The 13,912-nt window shown below is 38.0% G+C and overlaps 1 non-coding gene across 1 annotated transcript; it reads left to right on the top strand.

Annotated features, from left to right (window-relative positions):
• The first annotated feature begins 5,149 nt into the window (after window positions 1-5,149).
• Window positions 5,150-5,256, top strand: LOC126016886 (U6 spliceosomal RNA). The gene has a single exon (XR_007498571.1). It is a non-coding gene; the product is annotated as a U6 spliceosomal RNA (small nuclear RNA).
• Window positions 5,257-13,912: the final 8,656 nt, after the last annotated feature.

The raw sequence follows: 13,912 nt of genomic DNA, 5'->3' as shown, positions 1-13,912 counted from the left end.
CAGAATAGTATAGGCTATATCAAGAAAATAACAAACTAAAAATATCAGTACCTTAATAAAATGTCATCTACTCATATATGATTCCAATATTGTTGACTATAATAAGTTTCTTGAGAATATGGGCTTCTCTCATACACATTGTCAATATATGCCATTTTTGATCATCTTGAAAAAAGAATGAAGGGTTTCTACATTCTGAAATATAACAAAAACCACTGACCATAATTCAATAAAGGAACATTCACCTAATTATAATAAAGACTGGGAGAATTAGTCTTTCAAAAGTAGCCAGAAAAGGAAAAATGGCTTTGTTGAACAATTAAACATATAGCGTGTCTGTCATACCAATCTGGAGCAAAAGGTAATAGACCCTTTCAGAAAACATCCTTCCACAGCTATTTTTCTACTTGAATAATTTGGAGGGGAATGACTTTAAACTTAAACTTAATTTTAACTTCCTTTGATCACCTTAACCAAAAGTTAGGATTAGTAGTATTTTAATAAGTTCTATTATTTATTATACTTTCTCTGCTTCACCTTTGTCACACAGAATCCTTATCTTTGTCTAAGTGTATCTGCTTAGTTTACAAAACTCTATTCCCCCCTCCTCCTTACTATCATGTCTATCCATATCTAGGTTTTGACAATAAGATACATAATATTACATTAAATCCTATAAGGGAGCAGGGAGATAGCTTAGTGGTCAGGCATGCATATCTGGCATGCATCAAGACCTATTTTATAAGCCTAGTAACACAAAGTCCCCAAATACCATTAGGTATAGACCTGGAGATCTAAAAGCATTGACAGTGTTGCCTCATGCACTTCCCATAGCCAGTCCAAACAGAAATGTATTGTGGGACAAAGCAGCACTGAACCATCCAGTCTGATTTAGGAATTCTAAAGGAGTGGTTCCTAAGACTATTGACTATCACCTGGATGGCCCCCCTTTTCTGAGAAAAAAAAAATCCTCTGGAAATTTTCCCTAAAGAATAAGGTGTGCCAACTTCATCTTTTCCACCTTCAGGAAGTTTGGATTGGCCAATCCACTATCTTGACCATGAGCTAGTGCTCATTATGAGTATTAGTGAGAACAAACTCATGACCCTGGTAACTTTGTGGTCTCACATCACACACCTGTAATGACAATCTCAGAATCCTTTGCATCAGAGAGAGGTAAGGTAACTTCTATCTATGAGATAAGACACTACTGTTTTCTGTAATCCATTGAATCAGTAAGTAAGAATGCAGATAAGAAATTTGAGATCTTAAGAGTAATAAAGGTAGTCAGGAGTTACTGTTTCAAGGCTAAAATTAGGAGTTAGCACCCTAGTTTGATAAATTTCTTTGGCCTCTATTCTAACCACTCTAAATAAAATTGTGTGAACTTGTGGGGCCTGGGATACAGATCAGCAGAAGAGCACTTGCCTTGTGTGTGTGTGTGTGTGAAGCACAGATTCAAGTCTTCAGAAGAACAAAAATTAAGATCTCTTTATCTTCTTTCTCTTTTGGTTCAGAGTTTACTTTGTGAAGAATATTCAGGGCACATGAAGTTACTTATCGGGTTCCTTCAAAGACCTCAAACCTCCTATTATGGCAGTTTGTCCATATGATAACTTCATAATAGAAGTATTATCAATGTTCCTATAACAGCAGGAAATTGTGCTAAACAGACAGAGCCAAAAGCAGAATTCTCATTTCCAAACTCAAGGGTTTGTCCAGCTAGTATATGTATATATGTATATTGTGTACGTTGTGGGCTGTGTGTGTTTTGCCAGGTATGGTGATGATCCTTCTTAAAAATGCCCCCAGGGGTTTTTCCACCTTTGGAGTCTTTTTTAGATAGAACCTTCTCTTTAGATAGGTCCTTCTCTTGATTCTTACATTTTTCTGGACTTCACAGTGCAGAATCAAATGAGAGGAAGGACACGTGCTTTAGTGCTAGCACAAGGGACAATGGGACTTCTGAATCTTCCTTAATTAAAAGGGGATTTAGGGAATTCATTTTTATCAAGATCCTCAGAAGATACAAAGAACCCAATATTTAAAGATAAATGCTCATGTTACTAAGAGTAAGAGGAAATAATAGTAAGATCTCTATAAATACTTGGGAGAATAACAAACCCTTTATATCATGCAGATAAGAAAAACTTACTTTTCTTAAAAAATAAAAGCTCAGATTAATGAATAATTTGAAACATCTTCCCAACATTTTTCTCAAATACATGCACTAAGATATATACAATGGCCCTTAGAATGCATTTATGAAAAGCAAAACAACTTACCAGCCTTTCCTAAACATACAAATCTAATTTAAATGCTAAAATTCAGACAGAGATAACTGCAGAGCTCTTTCCCAGAATAATCATCTAGATTCATAAAAATTTCTAAAAACCAGACTGGTAATTTGCATTCTCAGCTTTTATGGTTCCTTTGTTGATAAGATTTTGGTAATGTTCAGAGATTATTTCTAATAATAATCGCTAATGTTTCATCTCTATAAATTACCAGATTATGTACTTCAGCACAGGAACTAACTTTATAAATCTTTATATAATCTTTATATCATCTTATACCTATATAATTATAATCATAATCTATATAATTATATGATCTTTATAATTTTATGATTCAGTCATTCCAGCTTCTTTAACCAGCAGAAAAGTTTAAACTGAGAGTGATAAATTACTCAGCTTGGGTAATCCAGCTAGGAAGGGGCAAAACTGAGACAGTCTCTAGCCAGCCCAAGACACAGAAGGGATGGCTTTGGTTTCTTTTTCTTTTATTTCTTTCTTTTTTTTTTTTGATACTTGTATATTGGGACTGAAAATGGATGAAAAAAAAATCGAGCACTGTCCCAACAATGGATATGGAGACTCTTCATGTGGCTAATGGAACAGAAACTTCATCTCCTGGGGAAAATCAGTTGTAATCAGCAGCAGCTACCAAATCAGAATGTCATAGATCAAGTGGCTAAGCAACCAGTAATTTATTCCTCATCATTTCTTCTGGAGCCTTGAAGTCATATATCAGAGTGTAGGCATAGTTAGATCCTTTTGAGGGAGAGCACTGGGCAAAGAAAAACCAAACTCCCTGATGTCCCATCTTAAAATGGCACTAACTTCATTCTGAGGGGGTCCACCCTAAATATTATCATCTTCCAAGGCCTCATCTCCAAAACCAGCACATTGGGAGTCAGGAGCTCAACAGCCAAATGATGGAATTGGTGGTGGTGGGTAATCTCAATCCAAAGCAATTTATGCAGAGAAGGTGAAACTATAAGGGTACTATGACTCAAGGTATCAAACATCATGCTTAGTTATTCTAAATTAGAGGGAAGCAGCGTGTCCATTGTTGGTGATGGGAGACATGGGGCTCATGAAGGGTAATAAGAAAAGTTCTTTGAAAATGATGGTAGAAATGGGGTTCATGAAAGATATAATAAAACAGAGAAATGTGTGAAAATTCAAGATAGCCACCCACCAATTTCCTATCCCCCACTGCATGAATTCAGTTGGGAATAGGCAGGCCAGGAGGGCACGGGGTTTGCAAAGCCAAAGCATACTGAAAGGTCATGTGGGGAGCAGACTTTAATAGCTTAACACAGTTAACGCTTCCTTTATTTTCTGGTCTCAAAATCATAAACTATCACTATCCAGGGATCAAGCTCAGTGAAAGTTCTCTTCTTGTCCATTCCTGCTGAGGTTGCTTCGAAGGAATTTCCACATCCCAGGGAAGATCTAAGCAGTAGGTCCAGGAGCCCAGCAATTCCTACCAGTAAAGGCCATTTGTGCAGCCACACTCTGTGAGGTGGACTTGTGAGTTATACCAGGCCCTGGCTGACCTACTGGGGCTGGCAGGCATGACCTCCCAGTTCACCTATGTCCTATGAGGAAACAGACACTGAGCATGCATGTAGGTATGGTCTCAGTGGAAATGCTAACAGGAAATGGCAAATGCATCCACAGGGGTTGCTGAAGCTCCCAAAAATTCACTCAAGGAGAGTGTTGACACCACCTCTAGCTTAAAGGTACTGAGTGGGTACAGTTGAGAGAGAGAGAGAGAAAGAGAGAGAGAGAGAGAGAGAGAGAGAGAGAGAGAGAGAGATTACCGACAGGAATAAATGGCCAAGGTGAGATGACAGACTCCAATCTATAACCCTGCAGCCTGACACCTGTTCCCCATCCCACATTGGTTGTACTTCTAAGGAGCCAGAAGACCAGTACAGCTGTATGGGAAGAGCAAAGGAGGGTGAAGAAGAACTGGCAGGCAGGGAGGGGGGGGCACCTGGAGCCTAACCAATGATCATGACCTGGCTCCACTGAGTATCCAGCACCTAGCTGTATACCCACCACCTAGAAGATGTGATTTGGGACAGTGGGGTCAGTATAAAAGGTGATGGGCTGCCCTTCACAGCTCTGCTTATGAAACACTGATAGGACATGTTCCTGCCATTTCCAGTCTCAGCTACCTTTGTGGAAACATGTCCCTCAAATCAGGAGCTACACAGAGCAGGGCAGGGAGAAGCCTTCACATATGTGAGTAATGCAGACTGGAGTCTGCTAGTTGGAAAAGGGCATCCAGAAAAGGCCTCACCCAGAACATACTAGAAATCCTATTCCAACCACAGTCAACTCCTCAGCATGAATTTATTCTAAGATTTATTTGCTTATTTAATAGTCACAGGTGACTAAGCTCCTTGATATTTAAATCAGGCCTAGAGCCAAGCACAGAGCAGGAGCTCTGAACTCACTGAATGAACCAATTAGTCAAACCTCAGACATATTTAACATGGTTTCTAATGTGCTAACTTAACCACAAACGTTTTTATTTGGGCCACACCAGCTGTACTAGAGTACCAGTTCCCTTCCTGTTAGGGGTTTGATGGCTTATAGTCAGGCATGTCAGTACTGGGGCCACTTGCATGCAAGGCATTTCATGTACAATATAGTTGTCTCCCCTGCCTTCAAATGTTATAAAGATATGAATAAAACTATTGAATACAGAGTTCCTAAACTTCTCACTCTGATTCAAGTCTGTGCACACTTTCTTGTGTTTTTTTTTTTTCCTAGCTGCCAAGGGCACTTTCTTGGTGCTAATCAATAGTTAACTATGGCTTATGATGATGAGGTCTTAAAAATACACTGTAGTGCTCGCTTTGGCAGCACATATACTAAAATTGGAATGATACAGAGAAGATTAGCATGGCCCCTGCGCAAGGATGACACGCAAATTCGTGAAGCGTTCCATATCTTTTTTTTTTAAAAAAAAATACACTGTAATGCCAAGAACTTCCAACTTTTGCACACCTGGACCTCATTTTACACTTGCTTCTCATGATTAAATATTCTCCCTGATTTTTGAGACTTTTAGAAGTCCACAAAACAATGACATGTAAGTAAAGGATAAAGTATGAAAATTATATGATAAAATGGATGTTCAAGGCAGTATGCCACAGATATGGAAAAAGAAAAAAAGACATATTGACTTTCCACAGAAGTTTCTCAAATGTATAGAAACTTTAAAGATTCAGAAAAATACTAATTTTTCCATAGCATTACAAAGTACAGTGTTTATTGTAGCAAAATAAACAATAAACACAGCAATGGAAAACATCAACAAAATGACAAAGCTGCCTACCAAATAGAAAATATTTGCTAATCATTTATCTGAGACAGAATTAACAAAAACATGTACTATAAATTCATATAACTCAGTAGCAAAAAAAAGATGACCCAATTATTAAAATTAGCTGACCTGAGTATACGTTTTCCTAAAGAAGACATACAAATGGCAAATAGTTGTAGGAAAAAATATTCCAACATCAGAGAAATCAGTCATCAGAGAAATTCTTAAAATAGACAGAAAGAAAGAAGGGTGAAAGAATGGTAGGAAGGAAAGAAAGGATAAAAAGAGGAAGAAAAAAGAAAGGGAGAAAGTGAGGGAGAAATATAGGGATGGAAAAAGGAAGGGGTGGGTAAAGAGAAAGAGAAAGGAAAGAAGGAACACAGGAAGAGATGGAGGGAATAAATTGAAGGAGGGATGGAGGGAGGGAAAAAGACAGAAATGCAGACAAGCATTGGGGATGGATGGATGAGGGAAGGAAGAGAGGGAGGAAGAGAAAGAGGAAAGGAGGGAGAAAAACAGGGAGGAAGGGAAGGAAGCAGAAAGGCAGATAAGCCTAAGTGATGAAGCAGATACAGAACACCCTTAGGATGCTAGTGAGAAAATACACTGGTACAGTCAGTCTATCTTTAGAAACAGCATGGAAGCTCCTCCAATAATTAATATAATTATCATGTAATCCAACAACCACATAACTAGAAAAAATGCACATACATCCAAGACCCTTACAGCATCATCTTTATTTTTCTAAACATGGACACAATGTTAGTGCTCATCGATGGATAAAAGACAAGCAAGGTATGATAGATAAATATAAATAAACCCGTTATAAAAAGAGAAAATGTTGACATTTGTGACAATACAAATGGGCATCAGACTAAGTGAAGTAAGTCAAAACAAATGCTAAATGGTATCACTTGGATGTAGAATAGCAACACAGGAGGGGATGAGGCCAGGAAAGCAATGTGTGAAGGGGAGTGGGAGGGGAAACCACTCTCAGCGGGTGAGGGAACCACGGGAAGGCTCTGGGCCTCCAACTGTCCTGGGGTGACCTGGTTCGCACACACTCACTCTGGGTGCTCTTCTGGAAGCAGCCTGGAGAGGCCAGGATGGTTTGGAGACTGGAGCAGGCACATGCACTCACTTGTTCATTCTCTCTCTCTCCCCCTTTTCTCTTTCCCTCTCTCTCTTTTTCACACACTAACACATACATAGATACACACGTATAAACACACACACTTGTACTGACTCAGTTTGCTGCCTCCCCACCCACTTAGTCTGAGAAAGAGACTGACTGACCTGACCACGGGACCACAGGTGGGCAGTAGCTGTATGAATGTGAACAAAGCCCCTGTAGCTGGAGCACTGAGGAGCTGCTCAACCCCAGCGGCTCTGGAGCCCAATTTCACTGCTATCACCACAGGGAGCAGATGCCACCAATAGCTGGGTGTAGTGAGTCCTATTCTCACAGAGAGGTTCTAATCTATGCCCCAGAAACTCTGCAGCATCTAACGCTATACAGCAATTATTTTAATGAGGGAAAAAGGGGTCAGGCCAGAGAGAGTACAGTGGACAATGCACTTGCCTTATACATCGCCAACCCTGATTTCATCTTGGCAACATACATGTTCCCTGAGCACTGCTGGGATCAATCTTGAACAGTCAGAAACAGGCTCCGACACCATTGAGTTTGATTCAATCACACATAAAATGGAGAAGGGAAAAAAGGGTCAAGAGCACATGCCTTGTGTATGTAGTGCCCCAAGTTTGGTCCCCAGCACTGCATCAGGTGCAGGCCTGGGGTCTCCAGCACACCATACCAGCGAAACTGCTTAGAATCACCTCATAAATGGGGAGAATATATACTTATATAATGTAAGGTCCAGTTAATTCCTGATATTTGAATTAAGCCTTCATGTTGTCTGGAATATGGAGATAGTGCTGAGAACTAGGTATGAGGCCACACAAGATCAGAGGTCCACCCTGAGGCCATCACGCTATCTTTAAACACTTCCTAGGCCCAGCCCAAGGCAGACCAAAAGAGAGGCCTGACAGCCTGAAGAAAGCTGCTTCTCACTGATGCTGACAATGAGAAGGCTGATGGCCTTTCCTCTGGGGAGTAGGAGGGTCTGACCTCTGCTTGGAAATTATTCCTGACCCAGGCAGCAACACCAGTATGGCTGGAGTGAGCCTGGTACAAGAGAGTGGTATGTGGTGCCCATTTGTTTGTAGCAAGGATCAGGGTCTCCTTCAAGACCCTGAAACCAGTGAAGTCTGGACTCTTCATCCAGTAGGTCTGGGAAGGGGCCTGGAAGTCTGAATTTCTAGTAAGTTCCCAGGTTCTAGGTTTTGAGGATTTTCCCCAGCAGTGTGAAATGGCATTATACATGACTGTGGACAATGGCCTAGGTGGGAGGAAAGGAGAGAAAAGAACAGCAATGGGACTGTGCAAGTAAGCTCCATCCAGACCTCCCAACTGACAGAAAAAGGGCAGTGGGGGCGGGGAGGTGTCTATGTTGATCCTGGGATTGGGATGAGGGTTCCTTTCATAAGTCATTTGTCTCATTTCTTCTGTTAAAAGCAAAAGAGGCTCTTTGTTTGCTCAGTATAAGTTTGGAGTTTTCTTTTTCTTAATCCCCCTACTAAATAGTACAATAAATTCCACTGCCTTATTGGTTTTATCACAGAAAAGGATGCTTGCCAATATTTGTGAGGTTCATATTGTAGCTCAATTCCAGGACATCTTGTAGTGGTTATTTCTTACATGCTCTGGAATCTGCACTTTGGTTGCTACATTCCTTAACCAACACAATTTCAGTCTGAAATGGAACTGCGGGCAACCAGGCTTGTCCAATTATTATCCTACATAGTAGTTCACACAGGTGCTGACCAGGGGGGCCCATCCTCTGCCTTGTGATGATTTCAGTCTCTGTAAAGACAGAGGTTGCAGGTGCCAGTCAAGGGTGTCTCTGTAAGGATAAATACAAGTGGGCTAATAATTTATTCCTTGTGATGGAAACAAAAAATAAAATTTGAAGGATGATTGTAAAAGCTTGGATGTGTTGATCACAAATACAAACAACTGGTAGATGAAAGCATCTTAGTTGGTAACCCCCGGATTAAATATTTAATTTAATATTAAATTAATAATTTAATTATTAATTATTTGGGCCTGTAATTTTAAAATCTGGGATTATATTAAGTAACTCTTTGGTAGATTTAATAGCTTGCCACTTGGAGAGATGACAGAAGACATCCTTCTGATTGTCGTGGCCTCTGACCCTCAGCATCATATCACCTATTTAGAAGATGTGCATGGGTCTGACCACAGGCTATCTACATGCCTTAGATGTAGCCACAAACTCTGAAAGTAAAGAAAATAGGATCAAAACCTTTTCCAGAAGAACCAAGACCTCTGACAAATGGTGAGGACATGGGTGGTTGGTGATGTTTCTCTTCTCTCAGGCAGAAGCAAAGCAGGTGGTCCTTTCATCCTTTCAAGGTCAATACCTGGGTTGGTGGCTGGAGCTAATTATACTTTAGGCCATTACATTTTTTAAACACAACATAATGTGTCCAAGCAGCAGGAAACCTACTCTACATTAGAGGGAGAAGCTTCCATGAATGGGGTTTTTCACACAGTGCAAAATCTCTATGGGATTAATATATCTGATAATCACATTGAGAGCAGAAAAGAGGGGTTCACTCAGAACAACACCAGTAGCAGCTCATCAATAATGTTCGAAGTAAGTACCAACAAGAATCTAGGTATTTCTTTAATCTGAGGGTTACCAACTGGGATGCTTTCATATACCAGTTGTTTGTATTTGTGATCAATACATTCAAGCTTTTACAATTATCTTTCAATTTTCCCTTATTTGCTAGCCTCAATTACACATTTGTTAGCTAAAAGTAGGTGAAGCAAATGTGAACAGAAATCACAAAACACTCCTGTTTCTTTATTCACATATGCTACCACATCACCAATATGCATCTTACTTTGACACGTTTCATCTTACCCTGAGGCATATGTGATATTGCACAGTAGAAATTGTTTCTTACTAATCATATGATCCAAAAGTGGCATACAATAGACTGTACATATTTTAAATAGGCAACCTTATGATGTGATATAGTATAAATATATATATATATATATATATATCCCCATGAAACTACTATCAAAATCAAGAACATATATGAGCATTTGAATCAACCAACCTTTGCAATTCTTTACTTCCCTTCTTGTCTTCACATCTCTAGAAACCTCTGAATTGAAACTGTGATCCTATTTTCTAGGTAGTGTTAAGTAAATTAAAGAATAGATCAGGTCTATACCCCCTTTTTAATGGTTAAGTATGCTCCACTGCAGAGATAAATCAAACTGGCTTATTCACTCATCTATTAGTAGACATATTAACTAGCTATTTTAGTTTTTGGCTGGAACAAATGAAATAACTCTGAACATTTACTCACAAATGGATGTACATGCTTTTCTGTTATCCGTGGTTATTTTGAAAAAAATCTAAAGAACTTCATGGATGGATCCAACTGTAAGGATATGAGTAACTTCCTAAGACAGCCAGACTGATTTTTGGACTGGTTTGGACCATAAGACACTTCCCTAGATGGGACACTAGTTCTCAATACTGCACATTCACAATAATTGTGATAGTCCCCACATTTTTCATTTTAGTTTTTTTATGTGTATCAGGGTCATTTCATCCTGGGTCAGTGTGCTTTCTCTCATGACCAGATGTTAAGTTTGGAAGGTATTAGTTTTATTTTCCAAGAGAAGGTCAGAGTGAAATGTTAAAAATATGGCAAGAAAATGAGGCCAATGCCAGTAGTCCCCATCAAAATTTCAGAAGACCTAATCAGTAAAACAGATGACAAAATACTCAGGGAAACAAAGTATTACTACCTGGGCTTAGTAGCTACATTATTCTACTGACTAAGTTATTCAGGCCTTTTCTAAGATATTATCAGATTCACAGATGAAAGATAACACTGAATATAATCACTAAAACAGTCGTCAAAAGCTTGACAGTTGCTTTGCATTATATAAGCAAACCAAGGAAATATTTCTTATGCATTTGCTGATTCGGAGCCCCTCCCTGGGGCCCTCCTCTCTATACCAGCTCTTGACTCTGTTCTCTCTCATCTGGCCACAGCAGCATCTCTTCATGTGCTGTTGGGTGCAATCCAAATTCTCCCAGCAGCCTTGTGTGTTTGATGACACTAATTTCTGTTTCAGAACGTACTTTTCCATTCACAATGGTTCTCTTCCAATCTTCTACATGTTTTTCCATTTAATATATCTCTCAGCTCAGAATATCTTATGAAAAATCACTTGTGCACTGCTCATCCATAAATTTTTATAATTTTCTAACTAGATGGTGTAAACATAATGGCCTATTATCTATTCTTGCTCACTACATTATCCACTAAGCATTTCGCTCATTTCGCTTGGGGATTCCAGTCAAAAGACTCCAATCTACTGTTATATAATGACTGTCTATTCACCTTGTATAATTAACTGAGTTCATTTTAGTCTTATTTTTATTTTCATTTCTGCTTATGCATCCTGAAGAGGTTTTAAGCTTCAGTGGGTTTTAATCTACCTAGTCTCATATAAGTAGAGTTGAAGAGCTTTCCCAACCTGCTTCAGCTGTCAGCAGGAAATAGATTAAGGGGATTTCCTAAGTGTTGGGAGGTAAATCCCTTGTGATAACTGGTACTCAGTGTATTTTCTCCTCCCACTCCCATACTCTAAAGGTGCTTCCAGAAATCAAAATGTGTTGTGCTTTGCTGTACATAACCATTTCTAAGAGAATATAAAAATCTAGTTAGATCAGGTAAATTTTTATCTTCACAGCTGAAAAGAATGAGTGATGCTACTACTCTTCTAATTCAGAGGACTACTGAGAGAAAGGCCCTTTCCAAAATACAAGGACTAGTAAAGAATATGAAACATTTCTAAGTCTGAGAATATCGAAAGAGAACTCTCTAAAAATGAAAAGTAAAGCCCTTCAGTGGGTATAGAAGCAAGGCCAGCTAGAGACTGTAGTGTAACATGATGTCATTTTTCTTACTTTTCTATGAATAGCATTATCTTTAGACAATTAATACTTGATCATAGGCATTCTAAGTGTATTTCAGAAGCCAATTTGCAGCATCTAGAACACAAAATCATATCCAAACAAATATAAAGGTCTGTGAACAGCCCTGAAGGCAGTGTACTTGGTGCTGGAGTACGGTATGTGTGTGTTTGATTTCAACATCCTAAAATTTAAAGTAGCATTCCTCAAATATAATTTTAATAACTGAACACCTATTAGTGTGGATTCTTAGACTCACTCCAAACCTCCTAAATCTCCTGATGTAATATCTAATAGGTTGCCTTTTTATTTTTTAAGCATCCAGGTAATACATGAGATAGCAGAAATTTAAAAACTATTGTTTTAAAGAGGCTATTTCTATACCCAGTTTAGTACCAACAAATAACCTCACACAGGTATGGTTAACAGAAATTTAATTTTATTATTATTATTATTTTGGAATCAAGTTGTAATTTGTGTATTAAGATGACCTGTTCTCTTAAGCTTCTTGATAGCTAGGGAGTTCCCAAAAGAAAATGGAATGGAGTTTTTATTGAGCTGAACTTCAATTTGTGTCACATAAATACCACCATTTTCAATTTGTTACACATAAACACCTCCACCATGAGTCTTCTTATACATTGGTGCAGAATGTCTAGGTTACAGAATCTCATCTGATATTTACGGTGAAGAATTTCTGCCCAGATGGAATCATACCTGTCAAATAATAAGCCAGTATATTTAATAAGGAAATAAATGATCAAATATTTGTCCTAATTGTTTCCGTCCCTCTCAGTTCTCTGTAATACATTACAGTAATTATTATCATCCACTCAGATTTCCAGGCTAGAAAGTGACAAGATATCTATATAGCCATCTACTTATTTACACATGACCAGCCTAGAATTTTACTGTTAGAATCTCCTTAATTTTCTCCATCTCCAAGGATGAGTTTTAGGAGATGTGATATGTTTGTCAATTAAATATGAATATAAAGTGAGAAAATAGGGACCAAAGTATTTGTCAAAATAAAAAATATAAAAAGTATGCTACAAAGTAAAATAATGAGATTTTTTAAAATAATTTTTGCAACACTTAAAAAGGGAAAAATGTTAATATCTTAGGATATTTGGTAAATTCAAACAAAGAAATGTATAGAAATTCACACCAGAGGAGAAATGTTTTTAAGCAAACATACAAAAAAATCTTTGTATTAAATTCCAAGTCATCAACATCAGACAAATAATATTCTGTTCATAGTGCACTAAAATTAGAATCCAGCAGCAAAGGGGAACAATTAATCTCTTATGCCTGGAAACTAAGAAACATACTATTAAGAGACCCTTGAGTTAAAAAGAATCCCATACAAAAAATTACAAACTACTCAAAACTGAGAGGAGGCAAGGAAACTCTACATGCCAAAAACTCCGGAACAGTTAAACAAGCACTAAGAGGGAAATTTCTAGTTTGCAGTACATTTGCCAGCAAATAAGAGAAAGATTGAAAACAAATGTTCAGTCTTCAACTCAAGGATGTGGAAAAAGGAGCATCAATACATACCCAGAGGAATAAGAAGAGGAAACTACTGATAAGACAGAAAAATCAGTGAAACAAGAGAACAAAAGTAGGGAAGACCAACTATGCCTGAAACTTGTTGGATGGACAACAGTGAAATATCAACAAGCCGGTGAATGAGAGCAGGGATGAAAGCAGGGAGGCACTGGGGTAAGATAGAAAAATATAAACTATGTATAATGTAGAGCTTCACTTTCACCGACACTCTGTGAAGTATCTGAATTCCGTGTATTCCAAGAATCTGTTGACCTAATGTATCATAATCAAATGTATATACTGAACTAGAGTATTGTATATGATACCATGTATTTCACATGTATTATTTGTAATAATTTCTCTGTATAAATATCTCATGCTATTTTTCTGACTTTATACAATATAAATACAAAAACACTGCAAATCATTACATTATGAAAAAAACACCATTGTATGTGAGAAGTAGACATTCTTTGGGACTTGAAGCTGTTTGATACTTGTATTTTGCAAATCAATAAAATAGTTTAATTAAGGGAATCATAATTTAATAGGAATTAATTTGATTAAAATATAGCTAATATAAAAATTGGTTCAAAAAATTTGAAAATCAGGGCCAGAAAAATAGTACAGGGCTA

The sequence above is a fragment of the Suncus etruscus genome, chromosome 8, assembly GCF_024139225.1.
Source record: "Suncus etruscus isolate mSunEtr1 chromosome 8, mSunEtr1.pri.cur, whole genome shotgun sequence".
In the NCBI taxonomy this organism is placed as follows: Eukaryota; Metazoa; Chordata; class Mammalia; order Eulipotyphla; family Soricidae; genus Suncus; species Suncus etruscus.
The sequence above is the reverse complement of the archived record's forward strand: the minus strand, read 5'-3'. Positions and strand labels throughout refer to the sequence as shown.